Here is a 6,493-nt window from a genome sequence, read left to right on the forward strand (position 1 = left end):
GAAAAGGCGCGCCCCGGCTACGCCGCTTCGGGCATACCAGCCGAGACACGCCCCCCGCCCAAAATGGTTTCCCGGGAGGATCGGGGCACCCAACCATACGTTCGGGTGGACCGAGTGGTCGCCCCTTTCCATTTGCCCTCCACCCCCTGCACACCAGGGTCCATAGCACCGCTTGACAGTACTGCAAGTCATGTGGGCAGAAGCTTGAAGGTAACAAACCGGCATTTAAGGCCACGGAAATACATTGCGGGCATCCTCAGGAATCCGTGAGGATTGACTGCAGGTGTTCCGGCGGGCTTCAGTGTTACAAATCGTGAGTGCAGAATGGAAGCGTGTGGGCACCGCCATGATGTATAACCATCTGACAGCAATGCAATTCTTTCCCCGTCCCTACTGGTACAAATACAACGTCATCCTGCCATAGAGCGTGTGTACTTATTGAACTAAATTCGCCCCTTTTTCTCAACAGAATGCTTCTGTAAACAGCCACCCCACGGTTTCCATGGGGAGAAACTTGATTTAGTTTCCAGTGAGTTCTTTTGCTCTTCTGTTGGTTGTTAATAGTACTTTGGTTCGCCCACTGACCCCTTTCCCTTGTCTGTCACCCCAAGTGCATGATCACTTCAAAGTTGTTTGAAGAGATACTTGTGATGCATGTCTAAGATATTATTGCTTAGCCACCACACGATACGCTCCTGTGATACAAGGAGGCGAATGACACCCACTTATCGCAGAGAATGCGAGTGGGTATGTACTGTGTGTGAGGATCAAAGAAAAAAACATTGATTTGCCAAACTGCATCATAACGTGCATGCATGCACAATATGTCACTGAGTTACGACATCTAGTATGTGTGGAGATTCACGATCTCCTATTCTTGAACCGTGGAGAGTTGATAACTCGGAATGTTTACAATGAAGAAACACATATAATTGTGCACTATTTATGCTGCTTTATTTCTTTCAGAAATAATTTTTTGTTTACACAGAAGGCTGTAAGTTTGCTGAACCGTAAGTACACGGTCTGGCGATTGGCTGAATCACCTTAGCGTGCGTAGACCGCCCGTTTCATACACTTGGTCCTGATGAACACCTTGCAATGTTATTTTAAGGTTGAAACATGTAGAGCACAATTTGTTTCACAAATACACCGATACATTCTGACCAGTAAAGCCAATACAAGTATCCCACTTGGTTTTAATCTTTGTCTTGTGACCCCAAAATAAATTTTATGGAGGACTAAAAGGACAATTTTTAAACTTACTAATTCACTACACTATCACACTATAAAAAAAAACAGATCCGCTGTAGTTACAGGCGTCGAAGCACACCTAAGTGGCACTCAGCCACTGTGGTGGAGCCCGATGATGAAGCATGTAACCAACCAGGTTGGTGAGTGAGGGGTTTCTTAAACAAAGAAATACTTCTTAATTTACTATATATCTCTCTCCACTTCTATGAGTCACTAGGACACTGTGTCCTGTGGATACTCCCTCCTGTGTTTTTGAGATTTTTATGTATTCATAACTGTGTTATTTGTTAGGAATATTGTTTATTTTTAAGGTTTTAAAGACAATACCCTATTCTATTTTTGATAGCATTGGTACACGAAGGCCCCAACTGAATAGTTGGGTACATCACTTTTAGAACTGCTTTCCAAACCTTCTAATGGGGGGACACAGGTATTTACCTCTTGTGGGAATTTATCAGAGGTAGGTTTATTACATAATTTGATTATTTTTACAATTCCTTTTTTAAAAAGGAGATAGGGGGGGGGGGAGCTACGCCAACAAACAAGATGGCCGTGTAAGCTCCCGGCTCCGCCGACCTCCGACTCCTGCAAGAAGATCCTGTTATTTGTCCTGTTTTTGGGCCCTGCCTCCTTGTGTATGAACCGGACTGGAGCTTAACGGTGCAATCCCGAGATTTCTACCAGTTTGGTGGACAAAGATACGTCATGTGGCAGTTTGCGGTCTAGACCAGCCTGGAAGCCTGGAAGCCGGGATCTCGGGTACTGGCCCAGCCGGCTTTCAGTTGAACAACATCGGCTGTAGTTGTGTGACAGGGTCCGGTCTACCGAGGTGAAAAAAATTTCTTGTACCGAAGTTGACGATGGTTGGCTGAATTAGTGAATATCGAAGGAGGGGTGACGACGCACAATTGGAGCGGTGGACGGGGGTCCCTAGCCCGGTGGCCCGGTTAGGGCCCCGCCGGTGTTCGCTGGGTTGGGATCTCCGCCTGCTGTGGCTGAGTTCGGATTGTTCTTGTCCCCAACGATAAATCCCCCTCTGAAGTCGTCCGTTCCACGTCCACCTATTCCCCCTGGGGAGACCGGGCTCTCTGGGGACGCAAATATGACCGAAACTGAGCGAGATTTTGTGGAGCGGACTGAGAGTGACCCGTCACTACGAACTGTGTTCGCGTCCATAGGGTCACTTCATGTTTGCGTTGAAGCCCACATCCATAAAATGATAGTGTTTTTGTCTGGAACTGGGTGGATGGGACCGGACTCTGGTCCACTACAAAAAACGAAACGTCTTGAGATACCCAAGATGGCCACTTCGATGGAGGAAGCAGACCCCGTACTATGGGAGGCATTGGAGCCTCTGACCAGTGTTTTGGGTGCTGAGAGCAAGCTTGATGCCGCAATTGGATTGTCAGGCCTACGATCGTTGCCGACTATGGAAGGACTACTTGATGCTCCCTTTCCGGAGACTTTTGATGGGAACTGTTGTTGGTTCAAAACTGCGTCACTCCCCTATACATCGGCACCACTAAGATGGTGGACAAAACAACCTTGGGAATCCATGACGGTGTGGGGAGGCGTTAGACTTAGCAGAGTTCTCAACACTTTCATCTCTCTGCTTCGTCTTGTTTCGAACTTTGCTACAGCTTTTTCATGCATTGACTATCCAGCGGAAGCGACAGTTTGTCCGGAAGGGGCTCACATGTTTGATCGGAAGGGTCAAGGATGAGACTGTGTGATTGAGTTTGCCATTGGGTATTACTGGATACGGGGTTTGCAACTATGATGCGTTCGGGAGGTTGGGCGGTGTTTGGAGTTTCCCCTGTTGCGCTACGTATTTGCAGCTTAATAGATTTCGAGCCCTTAGTCTGGGGATTCTTGGCTTTGGCGGGGGAGCGGAGACCGGGGGCATGTATGAAGATGCCCTCCTCCATTTTCTACTTTTAGTATTTAGTTAGTTGGGGTGACAGGCACACTGCTAGTTGGGGTTAGGCGATAGCCATATGCAGGGGTGCAGGGTGGGGGGATGGGTTTATTGTTTTGTTTTCTCTTTTTTGTTTTTATGGTTTCTTTTTCTTCACACTCTCTTTCACTTTCCATTTATAAGTATAGTTGGTGGAACATCCTGACTTTGTTGGTATTCCAGTATCTGGTGCTCATGCTTCTTCTATTATCCTGATTTTATGGGTGGGCAGACTCGGAGAGCCTGCGCTTAATGTGAATCGTATATTGTACTGTGGCACATCCTGTTTCTCATACATTGGCTTAGTAGTCTCAGCCATTTCTTCACTTCTTAGTATCTATCCTGTATCTACATCTGTTCGCCTTATTATTATGTCTGAATGTATGGCACCTGATATGTCTATTACTTTCTTTGTTTTGAAACTAATAAAAAGATTAAAAAATAAATAAAAAAGGAGATAGGACCATCATGCATGAGATTAGGACTAACTGTCATCGATGTCTTTAGGTTTTTAACCACGATTGACTGCTGATTCTTTTTTTTTTTTAAGTTGAGAACAGCCAGAAAAACTGTGAATATTAGCTTTACCTGTATAGAATAGGTGAGTCTAGAATTTGTGAAACGTTCCTTAAACGACTGGTATGTGGTTTGATTGAGGGTATGATTGTTGACAGTTTTCCAAGTCCTGATCATGTTCCTCAATCCATGCCTGACTTTTCTATTCAGTTCGGCAATTTGATCACCCAGCTTACCATCAGCAATTCCAACGTGCTAGTCCTAGGCGACTTTAATTACTGGCCGGCAGATACCCACGAAACTCCTGACTCACGTGCCTTTTCTGATCTTATGCTGAGTCTTAACTGCACCCAACACATACATGTACCTACGCATGTTAAAGGCCATACTTTAGATCAAGTCTGGACCTCCTCTCTTGTCATCTCTGCTCCCCTTGTCACTCCCTGTCTTTGGTCAGATCATCACCTCATTACCTTCTCCTTAGCGTTGTCCCTCCCTCCTACTGTTGCCTGCCAATCCAATTTCCTGGCACGTAACTGGAAAAAAGCGGACCTCAATAAATTTACTGCTCTTCTCAGTTCCTCGTCCCCACCCATCACTGGCCCTAACACTCCCACCGATCCTCAGTCCAAAACCCTCACACTTTGGCTTAATAATGCGGCCGACTCTGTGGCACCTTTAAAACTCATTAAGACTAGGCGTAGGCACGATGCCCAAAAGTGGTTTACCGCTGAGCTTAGTGCGCTCAAACTTAGTCTTCGCCAAGCAGAGAGACACTGGCGTCGGGATTATTCTCCCGCATCTAAAGAGCTTTTTTCACTTCGGCTCAAGGAGTACAAGAAATCAATCACTGCGGCCAAATCCTGCTACTTTTCTTGCAAAATTATGAACTCCTCCAATAAATCTAAAGATATCTTCTCCATAGTGGATGAACTATCTAACCCGGAAAGAGTTGCCCTAGCCCCCCTCCCTTCCCAATCCCTGTGCGACTCCCTTAACCAATTTTTTATTGAGAAAATTATCAAAATTAAAACCAGCATTTCCACTTCTCCACCGGCTCCCACATTCTTTGGTGTTCCTAGCTACTCTCTCACCCACACTCTCGCTCACATCCCTCTCATCTCAAAGGAAAACTTTTTGTCACTCCTACATAAAGTCTCCTCTGGCTCTCCCAGCGATTGTTGCCCTCCTTCGGTCCTCCGAGAAGCCTTCACCTCTTGCCCGGACCCCCCCCTCGCTCTTTTGAACAACTCGTTGACCAGGGGGGAGGTTCCTGGTCCCTTTAAACAGGCAGAGGTGGTCGCCATCTTGAAGAAACCCTCGGCAGACCCCTCCATCATGAGCAACTATCGCCCAATCTCCCTTCTCCCCTTCCTTAGCAAAGTTCTAGAATCGCACGTCACTCAGATTCTTAGTTCCTTTGTGGAAGACTCCGGTGTCTTGGACCCCCAGCAGGCTGGATTTAGACCCGCGCACTCTACAGAAGCCGTCATCCTTTCTGTCATGGAGGAGCTGCGCAGGGGAGCGGACGGAAACATCTGTCAGGCCCTGGTTCTCCTGGATCTGTCGGCCGCCTTTGACACGGTCGACCATGATATTTTGGTCGACCGTGTCAGGGAGGCTGGCATCCAGGATACCGCCCTGGACTGGGTCCGCTCCTTTCTGACTCATCGCCACCTAGCTGTCAGACTATCCCAGTTCTCTGCTTCTCAGGTCAAACTTACCTGTGGTGTCCCGCAGGGTTCTTCCCTGTCCCCCCTCCTTTTTAATTTGTATCTCTCCCCACTTATCCGTGCCCTCCGGCAGTTCAATGTCACAGCGTTCAACTACGCTGATGACATACAACTGATTTTTAACATCGATTCCTCTGCTGACTCTATCTCTTCTTTTCAAAACACCCTCTGCTTTATCAGCAATTGGATGAGCTCAAACCATCTGAAGCTCAACCCCGACAAGACCGAGCTGGTTCTTGTCGGTGGCCCTTCCAACCCCTGGGACTCCTCCTTCTGGCCGGTCAGCCTCGGCAGCCCACCTTGCCCCGCCAACCGTGCCAAAAGTCTGGGAGTCGTCATCAGCAGTGACCTTTCCATGACGCCCCAGATCAGTGCGGTAGTCTCCTCCAGTCATTTCCAACTGAGGAAAATTAGGAAAATCTCCCGGCTACTTACTGTCGAGGCCCTTACCCTAGCTTTGCTAGCGCTAGTGATATCAAGGCTTGATTATGCCAACGCACTTTACGTTGGCATTCCAGCCTACCAGCTCAGGCGGCTCCAGCTCATTCAGAATCAGGCTGCCCGCCTGATACACTCTCTCCCAAGAGATCAGCATGTTCGTCCCCTTCTGAAGAGCCTCCATTGGCTCCCGGTAGCCGCCCGCTGCAGGTTCAAATTGGGCTGCACCATTTTCAAGGCCCTTGCTGGTCAGGGTCCCCACTTCATTTCTACCCTCCTCCAACCCTATGTTCCCCCGCGCACTCTCCGGTCTTCCCAACTGGCCCTGTTATCCACTCCCAGATACAAGAGGAAGAAACACGGTGGGCTTAAGTTTTCCTATCTGGCCCCCACTCTTTGGAATTCTCTCCCCCTGCCCCTCAGACTGTCCACTTTGTATCCCAAATTTCGATCCTCTCTCAAAACTTTTCTTTTCACTGAATCCTACCAATAACGTCCTCTGTTGCTTCTTCATCTGCTCTCTTCTTTTTGGCGCCAAGAAACCTAATGGTGTTAGCTGCGCCCTACAAATTTTTTTAACATAACATAACATAACATA

Source organism: Lissotriton vulgaris, chromosome 4_1 (assembly GCF_964263255.1).
Source record: "Lissotriton vulgaris chromosome 4_1, aLisVul1.2, whole genome shotgun sequence".
NCBI lineage: Eukaryota > Metazoa > Chordata > Amphibia > Caudata > Salamandridae > Lissotriton > Lissotriton vulgaris.